General features: G+C 33.7%; 1 long non-coding RNA gene and 1 pseudogene across 1 annotated transcript in view; one reads left to right on the top strand and one right to left on the bottom strand.

The window, feature by feature from the left end:
* LOC131383399 (uncharacterized) overlaps positions 1-19,577 on the bottom strand; it is a 79,652-nt gene that overhangs the window by 31,003 nt on the left and 29,072 nt on the right. The gene's annotated exons all lie outside the window — the stretch shown is intronic.
* On the top strand, positions 14,973-16,037 carry LOC116466430 (dnaJ homolog subfamily A member 1-like; annotated as a pseudogene).

Below are 19,577 nucleotides of genomic sequence, written 5' to 3'. Positions count from 1 at the left end.
TTATTCCTGAGAACTGCCTGATTTATCAAGCACAGCATCTACTTATAAATATTAAAGAAAGTAACAGTGATGAAGAGAGACAAGTTTTAAAAACTACTAGAGAAAAAAAAAACCTGGCTTCTTGAAACAGTTATCCAATTTAAAGGTTTATGCTCATAATTTACTCAAGAGTAATTTAGAATTTTCCTAATAATTACCTCAGAGTAACTCTAGGCATTACTGGCCTCTCTCAGGCAGGTCACACATAAAGCTCTACAAATGATAGTCTCATTCTGAGGTTGCTAAGAACATGTCTACAAAGTCTTATTCAGCATTACATTGAAGCTAACCTTCAGCTTTACCAATTTATCTCAAAGAAAGTTTTACTGCCACCACTATTAAAACAGTGTCCTAGAAAACAAACTCATAAATTATGTTCCTTGTTCTTCCAGGTCCCTAAGCCTCTACCAATAAATTCTGCAGTCATCTTCTTCGGTGGAGAGGTTTTCCACCTAATCTATAATTTCTGCATCTTGAGGATTTTCTTATGCATAGTCTTTTAAGTTTTCAAATCTCACTGATTTCAAATTAAACTTTTCTTTTTTAACAAATTAAATTATGAATAATAAAAAACCTAAATAAACAAATGAAAATTATCATATGGGATGAACCCTTCACTGAGTTCTGTATCAACTTGGTCTCTTACTTCTTTTTTCTGATCCTTTCCTTCTACTGGATGGACTCAGTACAGTACAAAAGATAGATGTAGTAAGGGCCAGAGGACACTTTCTCTGTCCTGCTTACTAACTCTGGGCTGTAATCCATGCAAGTCTTGGAGGAAAGATAATGGCTCTTCTATGTTTGGTGACTGCTGTAACAGTAACTTTTGGCTAATACTATTCCCCAAGAGTATCTGAGTCCCACTGGGAAAATAAACAGAGCCGAAATTTAAGCAAGAGTTTGAAGAATCCTGGATTTAAATATGTTTGTGACTCCATACTTGCCCATCTTCAATCACCCTACAAAACTGAGCTCCGTGTTTATAAATCTATTGCTATTGGACAAGACTACACTTTCATCACTGCCCACTTAAGCTGATGGAAGGGATTAGCTGATAATTTGTAAATTTACATACAAAACACACACATAGTCTATATTAGAATACGGAAGGTAAGTTAGTTACTGACAAATCAGCTACTTAAAGCATAAAACTTGGTTCATAATTTTCTTTATTACAGTGGATGGTATTCATCTGTTCTCATGCATCTATGAGGACATACCTGAGACTGGGTAATATATAAATGAAAGAGATTTAGTTGATTCACAGTTTTGCATGGCTTGGGAGGCCTCAGGAAACTTAAAATCCTGGCAGAAGGGGAAACAAACACATTCTTCTTCACATGGTGGCAAGAGAAAAAGATGCAGAGTGAAGTGGGGAAAGCCCCTTATAAAACATCCAGATCTCATGAGAACTCACTCACTATCATGAGAACAGCATGACGGGACTGTCCCCATGATCAAGACACCTCCCACATGGTCCTCTCCTCAACACATGGGGATTACAATTTGGATTACAATTCAAGATGAGATTTGGGTGGGGACACAGAGCCAGACCATTGCAAAATTCTCATACAGCATAAGAAATCATACTTTTAAAATCATTTTTAAAGTAAACTAAACATAACACATGAGCACCATACCCTGAGAATATTGCCCATGTTAGATTGTATCCTCCCAATTTTTTGTTCTCTGTTTGAACTCATGCTTTTGAATCCACCAATTGCAATTTCAATTGCCCATTGGAAAGAGCACAAATGTTTTGCAATAGAATTTGTCATTACATAGGCTGTTTCAAAAATATTTTAATAAAATGTGAAAATCCTCAAAATATGGTAGACATCTTTAAATGAGATAAGAACACAACTGTATACATGTGTTAAATATACCTACAGAAAAACTACAGAAAAACTATATTTTTCTACCTCATCATACCTCAAAATATTAAAAATGGCTAAATCTGGGCTGGGATAGAAGTTTAGTTAACTTTGTTTTCTGTATTGTAAATTTTTGCATCCCTGAAATTTTTACAGTAAACAATTATTTATTAGTTTACCATAAGAAAAATAATATCTTAATTTTAGGTAAAACCATGAATGTGACATGCACGACACACAACCTTATACATAGTAGTTATTCAATAAACATCAAATCCCTTCTCCACTCAGACAGTATTAAATAAATGGGTAAAGATACATTTTGTTATCAATAAAATCTTACATTGTCTAGAAAGCAACTGTACTCAAATATAAAAAGCCTTAGCTAAAAAGAACAGCATAAAACTTAGAGACAGGGGTTAGCCCTGGGCAAGAAGGGCCTCTGCAGAAGAAAGTTAAAAAGACTCATTGATGCACTAGGGTCTAATTAAGCAAGTGAAGCATGAGGGTGATATCATCAAAAATTGTTCTAACGGTAGGGAAGCGATTATGGAAACTATTGCAATGGTCAGGTTCACTCATAATGAACACATGAATAAGAAACTTGCATTAGCCACTGAAAGCAAAGTTTTATCTGGAACATATTTTTTTCAATGATAACAAGCAAAGTCAATGCTGACTCTAATTCACTTTTTGGAGGGATGGTGAAAGGTCAAGGTCTTAAGTGATCATAAAACTCCCAGTAAAATTGGAGTAAAATTTTCTGTCAGGTAAATACCATGGCCAGGGACATATAGACAACTTAAAAAATTAGAAAAAAATTACTCAAGTAATAATTTTGGCTTTACGTAGACCACGTAGTTAAACATAATGCAATTCAATGAAAAGAATAATTGCGTGTTTGGCTTCAACTTTTACACACTTCTCTGCCCACACCTCTGCCCTTTTGGGCTTTCCTCTTCTGTTTTCTCATGGTCCATCTCACAAATAAACTAATGAAATGCAGTAATCAGAGATAACACTTTTAGCAGAACAGTACTCCCTTTATTCCTGCAATTGTTACGCATTTATCTATTCAATATGTATTTGTTGAGTTTTCTTTCAAAAATATTTTTGGAGTGTGCACTAAGTGCTCAGTAGGGTTCTGTTTGCTGAAGATTTAAGGCAGTTAAACTAAAAAATTCCTTCATTACTATATTTATATTCTAGAGTATGGCAGATAGACAATAAATAAGTAATACAATTGGACTAGGGTATGCTGCTGTACATTTAACTATACTGTGAGAAGAATGCCCAAGAAAAAGTGGATGCTGCTTCTGCCAAGCCACCTGATAGGCTTCTGATAATGGGTCATTTTGTCTCAGCTGCCTTTATCTCCCTCAGTTCTCTTTGGCTCTGGACCCCAATCCTCTCTTGCCCTTTCTCCTTCCAGCTCAGGGATCTGAGGGTATATCCCAGTCTGTACTGTAGGCTGATCTCGTTCTTGCATGTTGAGCCCAACAGACTGCTAATATGAATAAAGTGACTTTTTGTTATACAGGTGCTGAGAGTGACACAATCAAGGTAAACCTCAGGGCCTCCATGATCAGGCTAGATGATTAAGTGTATTTTACTATGTCTTGAATGCAGATGTTGAGGGAGAAAATGTCCAGAGACCTTAGGTATGCTATTTGCATATTTTACATGCCATTTGAAAAGCAGAGGCTCAAAATTAAAAATTTGAAACTCTTTCTAAGATGATTAGCAAATTTAAGGGAATTCCCAAATAAAAATAAGAGATTTTGGCATCTCAAAATTGAAATCTAAAGTTCTTATGGTTAGGTAGCAACTAAAAGTATCCATAAAAATTCTGAAAATAAAGCATAACGTTAAAAGACTAGCACTACTACCTTCTAACACATATTATAAAGTTATAACACTTTTTAAAACCCTGTGATGTTGATGCATAAATTAACAGATCACTGTAAAAGATGAGAAAACCTACAAATATACCCAAATACATGCAGGAGTTTAGTGAAAGACAAAGTATTATTTTCATAATAAGTGCTATTTCTACAATTGTGTAGACCCATGGAAAATAAATTAACTTAAATCCTATTTTGTACTATTACTCCAGGGAGAATTCCATTTGGGTCAAATATTTAAATGTAAAAATAAAACCACAACAATCCTCGAAGAAGTCATAAAACAATATATAGATATTTTTAAATATCAGAATGGAGGTTTTTTCTCTTCATAACACAAAACTCAGAATAAACAAAATATATATTATATATATGTGTGTGTGTGTGTGTGTGTGTGTGTCTATATTCCATAGCAAAATCAACGTAAGCATAGCCAAAAGACAAATACGAATTAGAAAAACATTTGCAATCATATCACAAAGGAGTAATATCTTAACACCTAATAAAGCCTCTCCCAGTAATGCAGAAGAAATACTTGACAAACCAACAGCAAAAAGGAACAAAGATATGGACAGACATCTTTACAGAAAATTAATTATATAATGTAATCCTATAAGACATACAAAATCACTAAAAAAGTTAATAAAACTACAGAAATATATTTTATCTATTACTTTTCACCTGTTATATTGGTGAAAACTAAACCATATTAGTAAAGCTATAGGGAATTAGAAGCTGTCATATATTGCACTTAGCCACTGAATTACATAAATTCTCTTGACTATTTCTACTTAGCCCTGGAACACTGTCTTAAATTGTCCCATACAAGTTTTCTTACCTGCTATTCGAGCCTTCTCTTTTTCTTCCTGACCGCTGTCTTTCATATCAAATCTCTCCTTCCTGTAAACTCTTTTAAAGCTTTCACACTATTATCTATTTTAATTACCTATGAAATTGTCAACTATAAGCATCATAAAGCCTAAGCCTTAACATATTTTTTTTTTTCAACAAACCCATTGCCTTAACTTGCTGTTTGCTGATAGTAAAAAGATATGTAATGGTATTAGACATCACAATTTTCACAAGCTTCTGATATCTTCTCATTTGTTACTACAATAATTCCCAGACCTGGGCATCACCATTTACCCCATTCCACTGATGAGAACATTGAGTGAGGTTATGATCACATACTGACCAGCTAGCAGAGCCTATAGTGTGGTTGTGTGGAGGTCAGAAAACCTATATATAGATCTTGCCTCTTCTACTTTTTGCTCCTGTGAGATTTCATAATTTATTTAATTTCTTTAAGCTAGTTTCCTTATCTATAAAAACATAAATGAAATAATACTTAGTTCAAAGCTTCTGAGAAGAGTAACGAATGAAAAGAATGCGTTTGGCATAAGACCAGTCATTTTAAAAGTGCTCAGCTATTGTTGTGATTATTATTATTTTTCAATAATATAGCTTTTGTTACTTGTAGATTTATTTTGCTTTACAGTGTGCCCTTCTGACTCAACACCTTTATAGGTGACTTAAATGCTGACAGTTGCTTATTTTTGGTGATGGATTGATGGCAAATTCAATAATTGAAACACATTTAGTACTTTACCAACACACTTTTCTTATATATAATTCAATCAAAGAACTAGTAATAATCAGGTAAATGTGAGTTGGCATTGAATAGCTTTATTATCTAGTATTACTGTCACATCAGCCCTTCACATCTGTTTTTGGTTGCATTGTGTGTAGTGCATGAATGATAGTTAGTTTGATTACTGTCTATTCTTTTTTTTCTAAGCCTTCATCAAAACATTTGTCTCATATCAATATGAATTTCTCTCTGTTTCTTTTTTTTCTTTTTGGTACAGAATTTAATCTTGCCCATCCACACAGTTTAATTCTCTGAATTACCAGATCTCTTTTTACTTTTGTTTTCAAAAGCCGAAATCCAATGAAATAATAGATCATCATTTCCTATTGTGAAAAGACTGGAAATAAAAAGTAGCTTTAATTTAGAAGTCTCTTTTTGTTGGTGTGAAAGAGAAAGTTCTTTTATCTTTTTTAGCTACTGAGTTATGGTCAACATATACGTAAATGGTGGTAAGAACAAATTAAATGTGGAAATTAGGAGGCAAAAAACAATTTTATTTTACGAATATTTTCTTTTTTTATTATGAGTAATGCAAATTATAATTATGCTATTAAAACAATGATTTTAGCAATAATTTGGTTAGAATTTACTATATAATCACAGTAAAAATTCTTTCTCTTTCCATAATAATTTCTTTGTTGATCTGAAAATGAAAAGTTATCATTTTATGTTCACAATAGCTTGTGAATAATGTAGCTACAAAATTCCATAAGGGAAAATAAGTTAAAAATAGATTTTTTTTTTCCACATAATATATTGCCTCATAACGAGAGATGAGTTTTTGCAACTTCTACTGTGGATTAAACAATCGAAGTTTAATCAGACCAGCTGAAGTGAAAATCTCTAAAGAAGATATACAAATTAAAATACATTTTTACACAAACAATTTTTCTAGGCCCAAAGGCAAAGATCTTCTGAGGCAAGATGATAGAACATGGTTCTAAGTTGTTTTCACAAGACGAAAACTGGATGCTTAAATTGAATTATCTGAGTACATGCATTTCTTCAACAAATAGGTTTTGAATATTTTCTCTGCCCCAAATCACTGCCCTAGGAGTAAAGGACACTGTGGTAAATTAAGGTAAAGTCTTGTTTCGTTGGAAATATTTATTTAGATAAAAAATATTGCCACAATATAATTTTATTTATATTTTATAGCTACATCTACTTAGTAATACTAGGTAATTTGCATTGAGTATTTAATTTATTAACTCAGGCACTAATGTGAATATATTACTTATAGGAAAACTCACAGCCCTTAGATAAGAAATATTGCTTCCCTGATTTAAAATGAGAAATTGAGGTTTGGCAAGGTTAGATAATATAGTCTATTTTTCCCAGCTAATCGAAGAAAATATTTGCAATTTGAATCAAGTCTAGTTTGATTTAAATTCATCATTTCCATGTGAAATTATTTAAGTGCCTCCATTTGTAGCAGTTAGTATACACTTGAACATAGGCAGATTATTATGTGTTTGTTTGTTTCTGACAATATGTGGACCACCAATGCAGCAGTCTGTACAACTAGTATTGTCACAGTGCATGCATGCTAAGTTTGAATTTCAGATAATCAATAAATAATTTTAAAATATAAGTATGTCCCTTGCACCTACTATACTTAAAAATGCATTTGAAATTCAAATTTAACTGGGCATCTTAGATTTGATCTAGGAACGCTGTTCCTGTTGAGTGTATATACAGAAGTGGACAAGGCTTTTGGTTATGTTGTCAGATGGAACGGCGTTACCAGGTGGTCAGTGTGGAGAAGGTTATTCTTTGCGATCAAAATATGTTTACTGAAGTTACAGCCAATGCCCTTTCCTATGACCCCTAGAGAACTATCCAGGAGTTGTTCTGCAAACTGCCATGCACAATACCCATTATTAAGCCAAATATCTTAGACAATTTTATCTTAAGCATGTGTGAAAGTTTTGCTAACAAGGGAACCAGCAAGAAGACTAAAGTGTGAAATGTTTTGACAAAGAGTGTAGGAAAATAATTTTAGAACCCATGAAATACGTTGTCTGCATAAGATCATGAAATCCAGACTATTGATTTATATTTTGGGATGGAAAACTATCTTCCGTTTATTTTTATATGGCTTAACCTAGGTCATGACAATTTGGAGCCAGTGCCTGAGGATGCCATGTGTGAACCATTAATCAGAAATCATAAACAATGAACGTGTGGCTCTTAGTCAGATATAGTGGACTCCAAATAATAAACAATGCATCTGTGGCTGTTGATCACATATAGTGAGCAAGAAAATTCCATTCTCTAACAATGTCAGATAAGGCTAATTAGAGATTCCAGCTACAAATTTCTTTCTTTCTATTTTTTCCCCAAGTGACTATCAGAAAATTCCTAAACATATTAAAAATCACCAAGTTGTATACTCTTGCCTGTTTCTTAAGTTTAGAAAAATAGTTTTAATTTTCACTAGTAAACAGTAGTACAATTTTAAATATTTATTTCTCTAAGCATGCTGGAATTGTACCAAAATTATGTGATGCTGAGGGTAGGCAAGTCAATAAATTAGGCTTTGCTTTACCTTGTTTGAGTTTACCTGGATGTGGCAAGGACATAGGTCTACAGAATGAGACCCACATGAGTGTGCCCTCACATTAATAAGTCCTTATCCCTTCTCTTTTAATTATTTTAGGTATTATTTTAATAATACCTTCCCTTACTTTAAGAACCTGCCTATCTAGTGTTCTTGTTACCAATTCCAAGTATCATTTCCTAAGGAATCTTAAAACCCTTGGTCCCCTTTTTATTCTAGCAAATTTTATAATGCTCTTTTCTCTGCATAGTCTATAGCTTTATTTCTGATAGGAAAAAGGGAGCTCCTTTTCTGTGGATACTGGATAGAAGAGTATCACTACTATCTTTGATAACATCAACAAACATCTGATTCACCTCTTTTTTTCTGAACGTGAATTGCTTTTTACGTTCTGGGTTTATCTATAAACAGTAGAAGTTTCTACCAACCAAATGTATGTTTTAATGATTAGATCCATATGAAACAGACTTTCTGAAAGATGCAAATCCTACAGAGTACGTTCTATGCAATAGTTAAGAGCAAATAAGGACAAAGAAACCTATTTATTTCATTAAAGATATCACCCTTCAAAAAAAATTTTTATCCTTAATAATTTCTTTTTGATGTAATTGAAACATGTATTAGCCTTTTTTACAAGGAAAGTGTATAATAAATTATTAATTCAAAGTATCCATTAACATGTGTGGGACACTCTGGAGTTGGATTAAAGATGGTGATAAGTTTAAATGATTGGGGCAAAAACGTATATGAGGAAACATAGTTAAAAATATAAGAGATTTCAGCCGAGTGCGGTGACTCACACCTGTAATCCCAGCACTTCGGGAGGCCGAGGTGGGTGGATCACAAGTTCAGGAGTTCCAGACCAGCTTGACTAACGTGGTGAAACCCCATCTCTACTAAAAAGACAAATATTAGCTGGGCATGGTAGCGTGCTCCTGTAATCCCAGATACTCAGGAGGCTGAGGCAGCAGAATTGCTTGAACCCGGGGAGGCAGAGGTCGCATTGAGCCGAGATCACACCACTGCACTCCAGCCTGGGCAACAGAGTAGACTCTGTCTAAAAAAAAAAAAAAAAAAAAAAAAAGTTACATAAAAAAGTGAAATCAGAAATGAAAGTGCAAACATAAAAACTGACATTACAGAAATACAAAGGATCATAAGAGACTACTATGAACAACTATATATCTATAAATCCGATAACCTAAAAGAAATGTCCTGAGTGCAGTGGCTCATGCCTATAATTCCAGTACTTTGGGAGGCCGAGGCAGGCAGATTGCGAGGTCAACAGATCAAGACCACCCTGGCCAACATGGTAGAACCTCATCTCTACTAAAAATACAAAAATTAGCTGGGCGTGTTGGCACGTGCCTGTAGTCTCAGCTACTCAGGAGGCTGAGGCACGGGAATTACTTGAACTCAGGAGGTGGAGGTTGCAGTGAGCCAAGATGGCGCCACTGCACTCCAGCCTGGCGACACAGGGAGACTCCGTTAAAAAAAAAAAAAGATAAATTCCTAGAAACACTGAACCTAAAAAAATAGAATCAAAAATAAATGAAAACTGTAACTGTAAATAGACCAATAAGGAATAAAGAGATTGAATCAATAGTAAAAAAAACTACCCAAAAAAGCTTAGGTCCAGATGACTTTATGGAAGAATTCTAATTTAGTTCTGCTTATAAAGAAAAAATAATGTCAATCCTTCTCATGCTTTTCCAAAGAATTGAAAAGGAGGGAATACCTCCAAGATTTTTTTGTAAGACCAGCATTACTCTGATACCAAAGCCAGACAAAAACTCTCCAAAAAAGGACATTTACAGGCCAATGTCCCTGATGAACTAAATGCAAAAATCTTCAACAAAATACTAGTAAACCAAAAATTAAACAGCATACTAAAAGGATTATTCACCATGGTTGAGTGGAATTTATCCCTGAAATAAAAGGATGGTTCAACATACACAAGTTGTTACATGTGACATATCATATTTATAGAATGAAGGACAAAAACCATATGATCATCAAAATAGATGCAGAAAAATACATGTGATGAAATTCACAATTATTTCGTGATAAAAAAACTCTCAACCAATTAAGCATAGAAGGAAGATACCTTAACACAATAAAGTCTGTATATGAAAAGCCCACAGCTAACATCGTATTCAATGGTTAAAAGTTGGAAGTTTTCTCACTAGAATCAGAAACAAGACAAGGATGCCCATAGTACCACAAGTCCTAGCCAGAGCAATTAGACAAAAAGAAAGAAAGAAAGAAAATAAGCAAATAAGTAAATAAATAAATGCCATCCAAATAGGGAAGGAGGAAGTGAAATTGCCACTGTTTGCTCATGATATTATCATATACACAGATAACCCTAAAAACTCCACCAAAACTGTTAGAACTGATGAATTCAGTACAATTGCATGATACAAAATGAACACACAAAAAATCAATTTCATTTCTTTACCCTAAAAAGGAATTATCTGAAAAAAAATTAAAAAATCAATCCCATTCACAATAGCATCAAAATATGATACTCAGAAGTAAATTTAACCAAGAAGGTGAAAGATCTGTATACTTAAAACTATAAAACATTGCTGAAATAAATAGACTACAACATAAATAAATGAAACAATATTCCAAGTTCATGAATTAGAATAATTAACATTGTTAAAATGTCCATACTTTCAAAAGCACTCTTTAGATTGAAGGCAGTCCATATCAGAATTCCAATGCCATTTTTTTCACAGATATAGGAAAAACAATCCTAAAACTCATATGGATCCACAAAAGACCCCAAATAGCCAAATCAATCAAGAACAAAGCTGGTGGCAGCATACTGCCTGACTTTAAAGTATACTACAATGCTATATTTATCTAAACAGCATGGCACTGACATAAAAACAAACACATTGACCAATGATGCAGGATAGAGAACCCAGAAATAAACTCACATATTTATGTATTTATGCTTAATTGATTTTCTACAAAGGTGCCAATAAGACACAATGGAGAAAGAATAGTCTTTTCAATAAATGGTATTGGAAATATTGGATAACCACATGCAGAAGAAAGAAATCAGACCCTTATCTCCTACCATATACAATAATCAACTTAAAATGGATTAAAAACTTGAACACAAATCCTGACACTCTAAAACTACTAGAAGAAAATATAGGGGACATTGGTCTGGGTGAAGATTTCTTGGATAAGACACTAAAACACAGCAACAAAAGCAGAAATAAGCAAATAGGATTGTATCAAACTAAAAAGCATCCATGCAGCAAAGAAAATAATTAATAGAGGCCGAGTGCAGTGGCTCACGCTTGTAATCCCAGCACTTTGGGAGGCCGAGGCGGGTGGATCATGAGGTCAGGAGATCGAGACCACGGTGAAACCCCGTCTCTACTAAAAATACAAAAATATTAGCCGGGCGTGGTGGCAGGCACCTGTAGTCCCAGCTACTTGGAGAGGCTGAGGCAGGAGAATGGCGTGAACCCGGGAGGCAGAGCTTGCAGTGAGCCGAGATCGCGCCACTGCACTCCAGCCTGGGTGACAGAGCGAGACTCCATCTCAAAAAAAAAGAAAAAAGAAAATAATTAATAGAGTGACAAGACAGCCCACAGATTGGGCTGGAAACTAGTATGGAATTTCCTCAGAAAACCAAAAATAGAATTAACATATGATCCAGCAATCTCACTTCCAAGTATATATTGAAGAGAACTGAAATAAGTTTGTGAAAGAGGTATCTGCCTTTCCATGTCCACTGAAGCATTATTCACAATAGCTAAGATGTGGAAGCAACCTCGGTGTACCTCATTGGATAAATAATTAAGGAAAATATGTCATATGCATACAATGGAATACTATTTAGCCTTATAAAAGAAGAAAATTCTGTCATTTACAACAACATATATAAACATTGTGCTAAATAAAATAAGCCAGGCACAGAAAGACAAATACTGCATAGTCTCACTCATATGTGGAAACTAAAAACTTCAATATATAGAAATAGAGAGTAGAATGGTGTTTATCAGAGGGGTAGAGGGTTTGAACAGGAGAAAGGGAGATGTTGATCAAAGGATAAAAAAATTTCAGCTGGATAGGAGAAATAAGATTTACTAATCTGTCACACAGAATAGTAACTATAATAAATAACTCATTGCATGTTTCAAAGTTGTAGGTTTTAACTATTTTCACCACAAAAAATGATAAATATGCAAGGTGATAGATTTGTTATTAGCTTAATTTAATCATTCTGCAATGCAAACGTGTATCAAAATATCACAGTGTACTTCAAAAATATATAATATATACAATTATTTTTCAGTTAAAAAAGAATAACTTAAATAGTATATTCATGATGAAACCTTTATTGATGCACAAGGTCTAGAGTTCTCAGAACTTACAAAAATAAAGTTGTTATAATGTGACTTAAAATACTCATTTTTACTTTAAAGTAATTAGTATTACACTAATATTATATGTCTTAATGTACAGTTTATATAATTACATATTTTTGCTTCAATAGATTTATGCTGAATATTTACAATGAAAATACAAGTAAGTTCTTACACTATATGTTGAGAAAAATTAATCAATTTAGGTTTATTGAGCATTTGAAATGTCTATATCAACTGATCACATCACATATCTTTGGGTGGCTGCTCATCACCCTAGCCTTTGCCTAAAAAAGAGTGTTTTAGATCAGACTATTCAAGCAGCACCCTATGGACCATGAAGAAGAGATTAGCAATTACAAATTTGGATGCTAGTGCCAAAGAGATGAGAGTTGAAATCCCTGCTTTGTTGTTATCTAGTTTCAAAATTTTCCACACGATATTTAACATTTTCACTGTTTCTACATATTTCCATATACTTAACTTTTTCTTTGTTTCTACGTATTTGAAATCGAAATAATAGTAATATTGTGCACTGAAATAATACTGTAGCATAGAACTGCAAGTGAAAATTAAATAAAACTATATATTAAGTGCTTCTATAGTAGCCCAAATGCAATAAACATTGACCAAATATTAAATAATTTTACAATTACAGGCCTAAATTTACCTGTTGCTACTGTATATCTGAAATGCTTTTTTAATCTTAACTTTTAGTAAGTAATTTAAAAGTGCATATTGTAAAGATATTCTTCACAAGCATTATTAGTTCAGCACTCTAGATGGGGACTCTTCGGCTCACTAAAACCCCAATTTTGAATCAATATAAAAGCCCATCAATAAGCCATTTAAATATTTCTTTTTAATATATGAATTGTCCCTTTCTTTTCTATCACTAACCCATCATTGTTTTCCATGTATATCTTATATGTATCAAACCAGCACTGTCCAGTAGAATTTTCTGTGTTGATGAAGATGTTCTAGATTTCTGTTGTCCAATATTCTAACCACTAACCACATGTAGATATTTAAATTAAATTAAACAAAATTAAAAATTTGTTCTTTACTCATTCTAGCCACATTTCAAGTTCTCAATAGTCACATGCAACTATTGTCTACCATTTTGGATGGCACAGTTACAACTGGTCCACCTGACACCAATTTCTCTACAATCAGTTCCATTCCACAGAATTCTCCTGGTTTAATATTAATAATGAACAATTTTGATCACACTATTCTCATGCTCAAAACCTCTCTGGTCAGAAGCATATTCTTAAAAATATATAGTTACATGGAAAAAAATGGTTGCATAGTATAAGGGTCAAAAAATATTATGAAATAATAACTAAGTTTCAAAAATTGTGTTTTATTTATGTTTATATATCTATAAAAATGCTCATAATATTAAAATGCTTACTTATATATTTATTTTAAAATGATTTGCATTTCATTTTCTGCATTTCATGCCTTTCCACATTATTCAAATATTTGAAAAGAATTTTTATTGTTTTCTATCTGTCATTTTGTCTTCAGCTTATTTGTCTTTAGTGTTTCTTAGCACTTGGTGGAGTTGCCACAAGCCTCACTGACACAGATGTCCTTTTAAATAGTGGTGTCTAGTAATGATTATATTACCATAGATATGAGCTAGTAAAAGCAAAATAAAATAATTTTCATCAGTTTCGTTTTACTTAAAATTGTTTTAGCTTTCCTTTTATGCCTTCAAAGACTTGTTAAAAATTTCAGTAAGATCAGGTGGGAAGAACGTGGTAACGAACAAAGACCTTTGATTATCATGTATTATCAATTAATATTCTAATATTTTGCCTTCCAATTAACATTTCCCATTTTCTTTTAAGGATATCAATGAAAGAGCTTTACTAAGGACAAACATGGCTTGTTGAAATCAACAAAGTTTGTCTATAAAATTCACCTAATTTGCCGGTCTAGCAACTCTATCAAAAAAGAAGTCATTCTTTGTGAGCCCATGCTGGCTCCTAACGATCATTGCTTTCTCTTCCAAATGCTCCCAAAACATCTGTTTAATAACTTCTAGAATTTCACTAGGTCCTTTCATGCCATGCCAAGAAGTTTGGATTTTATGTCATGTACAAAAAGGGAAGGATCTATGTTTTTACAGTTATTTTATAGTTATGTGGTTTTTTCCATTAAAATGTACATTTCTTGAAATGACGGATTGTGCTTATTTATGTGTCAATCTAAGTATAAACGTATAAGTAATAATACTCAATACATGCTAGATAGACGGATCAAAAAATGTGACAACATTTAAAATATTTTGAGGGAACTTTCCAGAACGCTTGGCAAGAAGTGGAGTGGTGGCTGCCGCATCTGAGCACAACTACTAGGTGCGTTCCTTTGCACACCCTCCACATCAACCTCAGCCCACTCACTGCCAGTAAAAATTGGTGAAAGAACCCAGTTTCTATGATGCTTTGAGGGTAAAACCCAATGCCGCTCAACAATATTATAAGAAAAATGTTTATAGGAAACTGGCATTGAAGTACCACTCTGATAAGAACCTGAATGAAGGAGATAAATTTAGGCAGATTTCTCCAGCTTATCAAGTTCTCTCCGATGCAAAGAAAAGCAAATTGTATGTCAAAGGAGGAAAGCCAGGTAATTAAAGAGGGTGGAGCAGGTAGCGCTTCTGGCTCTCCTGTGGACATCTTTGATATGATTTTTGGAGGAGAAGGAGGAAGTATGCAGAGGGAAAGGAAAGGTAAAAATGTGTGTCAGCTGTCAATAACCTTAGAAGATTTATATAAAGGTGTGGCAAGAAAACTGGCTCTGCAAATAAAACAAAAAAAATGTGATTTGTGACAAATGTGAAGGTAGAAGTGGTAAGAAAGGAACAGTAGAGGGCTGTCCCAATTGCATAGTTACTGGAATACAAATAAGAATTCATCAGATAGGACCTGGAATGGTTTAGCAAATTTAATCTGTGGGGATAGAGTGCTAGGGCCATGGAGAACAAATCAGTCCTGAAGATAGATATAAAAGCTGCAATGTAAGGAAGACAGAGAAAAAGAAGATTATACAAGTCCGTATTGACAAAGGCGTGAAAGATGGCCAGAAGGTAACATTCCATGGTGAAGCAGACCAAAGAACCAGAATTGGAGCTAGGAGATATTATTGTGTTAGATCAGAAGGAGCACACTGTTTTTATTCAATGAGGAGGAGAACTTTTCATGTGTATGGATATACAGCTGGTTGAAATATTTTGTAGCTTCCACTCTTAATGACTGAACTATAGTCATCAGCTCTCATCCAGGTCAGATTGTCAGCATGGAGATATCTTGGGTGTGCTAAATGAAGGAATGCCAATTTACATAGCCCGTATGAAGAGTTGCCAAATTATCTAATCGAAGGTAAACTTTTCCTGAGAATGGCTTTCTCTTAGCTGATGAACTCTCTTTGCTGAAAAAACTCCTACCTTAGAGGAAGAAAGTAGAAGAGACTGATGAAATGGATCAGATAGAACTGGTGGACTTTGATCCAAATGAGAAAAGATGATACCATGACAATGGAGAAGCATATGAGGATTATAAACATCATCCTAGAGGTGGTGTTCAGTGTCAAACCTCTTAATGGGGCCAGTGAATAACACTCACAGTTGGCATTTTATGTGCAGCAGTGAATGAGTGGAGGACTGTAATCATAATACGCTTACTGCTTGCTATTGTTTTTGTTTTAATAGTCAACTATAGTAGTGTTTTAAAAGTTGTATTAGTCTGTTTTCAAGCTGCTGATAAAGATATAGCTAAGACTGGGAAGAAAAAGGGGTTTAATGGACTTACAGTTCCACACGGCTGGAGAAGCCTCAGAATCATGGTGGGAGGCAAAAGGCACTTCTTGCACGGCAGTGCCAAGAGAAAAATGAGGAAGAAGCATAAGCGGAAACCCCTGATAAACCCACCAGATCTCATGAGACTTATTCACTATCACGAGAATAGCACAGGAAAGACCAGCTCCCATGATTCAATTACCTCCCCCTGGGTTCCTCCCACAACACATGAGAATTCTGGGAGATACAATTCAAACTGAGATTTGGGTGGAGGCACAGCCAACCCATATCAAAAATTAAATGAAGAATAAAGGCAAATATAAAATCTCTGACTCTGCACTGTATGTATGATGACTTCAGTGTGCAAGATGGAGTTTAATATCTGTAAAAACTACTTTAAAAAGAAGTTCCATTAGCATTTGTTAGGCCAAACCTTGTTATTGATTTCATCTGTGTCCATGAACAAACTTGGACTGAAATGCTAGGTATATGTCTAGGCTGCAGTGTATGACCTTTCACTCTTAATCTATAAAATTAAAACCGTATTTAACTGGCAATTAGAAAAAAATAAACATAATTTGTAGAGAAGTGTTGGTTTGTATAGTTATTTGTATTATATAAGTTCCATTGTGGTTCCTCTGCATTTATTCTGTTGCCTCAACTGTTACTTGAAGATGGCATAATATAATTTAGGCTGTGGTATCAATGATATAAAGGATACCTTTCTAAAGAAGAAATTTTTCATAACATGCTGCTTCTTGAGGGCTTGAACTTCTAGGATTGTTTTCCCTTCTGCACATACACCCACACCCACACACACACATGCATATATATCCATATATATAACTTGACCAGTCCTAGTTATTTTTAATCCTTTCTCTTTGGACCATAATATGCCCCTAAGTAGTAACTTCCAGAGATGCGTAACTTAGAAGTTAAAGTAAAAAGACCTTGACATGGACAATTAATTTCCATGTATAATATAAGAAAGTGTTCCTTTGGTATGTTACAGGCTTACTTTAAACCTTTTGACTTATGCTCCAACATAACTGTAATTTAATGTTGGTAGTATAGCAAATTATAATGAATAATTTTAATTGTATGTTTAAAAGTTTCATCATATGTTCACACGCTTAAATCTGAATATCAGAATTCAAGAAATTCTTGAAATGTATGAATGTCTCCCTAATATACTGATTACAAAGCATTTCTCAAACATATTTTGAGTAGGTGGGCTAAATAACTAAGCACATATTTAAGAAATGTTATTTTGAATAAAAGACTGAAAGGAGATGGGGAGTAAGCAGGGGTAAAGCTACATTCTGGGAGACTTATTAAGGATCTATTGAAAGTGTTAAGGTAAGAAAAGATGGGGACCTGAGTTAAATAATGATGGGAATATATAGGGGCAAATGGGATAAATAGATGATTAATTGATAAACAGATAGCTATATCTTTGCACACATATGTGTGTGACTATATGTACATGATTGATTAGATCACATAAATTCAAAGATTTGTAATGACATCCAAGTTTTGGGCTTAAGTATCTCTATGTTTCAGGATATTTAAATTAAATTAATTCCCCCATATGACTATGGCTTTAAGTGCAATAAGATGGTTATTCCTTGTTCATAAAATGTAATTGTGTGGGGCAGCTCTGTTCAACAGTCATTTAGGTTCCTAAGCTGACAGGGATTTCCAAACTTTCAATTTATGGCAATCAAGTTTGTTGCAAGATTCCCGCCAGCTAAAAGAAAATTCAAATGAAGGAGAATGTACTGGAAATGTCTGGGACTGTGCGTGGAAATAGAACACATCACTTCCTCTCAAATTAAATCAGCTGAAAATCAGTCCTATGGCTACACCTAAGCACAAGGGAGGCTGAAACATATTTTAAGTGATTAAAAATGAGGAGAGGAATATAAATTTAGATGAGCACTTGTCATTAGCAAAAGAATGAAAGAAGGGAAAATAATAGATGTTATAGGGCTCTAAGTTCATTTTGGAGCATAAGCCATGTAACATCCATATATGGAGGTATCTATTAAGAGAACAAAAATACAATTTCTAGGGTCTAGTGGGAGGTTTGCTTGGAGTTGCAGATTTATAAATCATTGGTTTCTAGATCACTGAAGTCACGAGTGAAAGGAGTGTAAAATTAAAGTAGACCAGGTGAGAAAAGAAAAACGGAGGAAAGAAGAAAAAGCTTATAGATAAATCTTAGACAAAACAAAACCCAACAAAACTAACTCTGCATAATCAAAGAAGGACTCTGAAAAAGAAAGGCAAATCCCAGGAAAAACATATCATGGCAGCCAAAAGACCCAGGTGAAAGATAATGGCGTAACGAATGAGAGTGGTCTTCAGTTTCGAAGACCATAGAGCGATTAGGTCAGATTAGGATGGAAATATATCCTTTGCTTTTGGCAACACTGCGACAGGTGTGCCTTTTAATAAATCAGTTCCAATGGTGTTATGAAGGAAGAATTAAATTAAAAGTTTAATAATTAGACAAAATAGATTGTGGCCAGAAGGATGAGGGAAGGGAAATGCTTTTGTTTTTGATACTATAGTTAAAATGACGCATCTTAGGCAATTTTAAACATTAAAAAAAGAAAATATTAGAGGTCGGAATAATTTAGACACAGGTGAGAGGATATGGAATCTCAAGTATGAGTAGAAGGATTAGCCTCGTGCAGGAAAAGAGGCCTCTTTTCCTTTAAACAGTAGGGAGGTTAAGAACCACCGTCTCACAGTACTCGGAGATATAATTTGTTGAATTTTTAAACTTTGATTTACTTAAATAGCTTGAAAATATTTAAAATATAGTTCACATTTAATTTTACAGTTGTACCAGCTATTTCACTTATTATATTTGTTAATATCCTCAATCAATAGTCTTGTGTTGAATGCTTATTATGTTAGTAATGAACTAAGTTTTTAAAAAAGTATCAAAAAGAAAAGGCACAGAAAATTTTTCAATGAGCATTAAATAATGTTGCAATTATAAAAAAGTATATATTAAACAATGATGTAGAGATTAAGTTAGGAAATGTTGATCTCAATGTGGGTTTATTTATATTTGCCTTGATAATTTTATTATTTTTAACAAAGTGTACATTTATAATGCTTATGTTAGATTCAGGTTATTGATTTTGCTCTTCCACCACATAAAGAGATTGCTCTTATATTTATCCTATTCATTCAAATCCAATTATACTCACAGTAGTAAAGAATAGAAAAGTAGCTAACTGTTGGATGTGAAATTTAGAAGTTTTCTTTTTTTTATAGTTACCCGGAATAAACAACATAATGAGCTTGATTCTTTCCACCACAGGGTG

This window comes from Hylobates moloch, unplaced genomic scaffold, assembly GCF_009828535.3.
Source record: "Hylobates moloch isolate HMO894 unplaced genomic scaffold, HMol_V3 SCAFFOLD_4, whole genome shotgun sequence".
NCBI classification, from domain to species: domain Eukaryota; kingdom Metazoa; phylum Chordata; class Mammalia; order Primates; family Hylobatidae; genus Hylobates; species Hylobates moloch.
The sequence above is the reverse complement of the archived record's forward strand: the minus strand, read 5'-3'. Positions and strand labels throughout refer to the sequence as shown.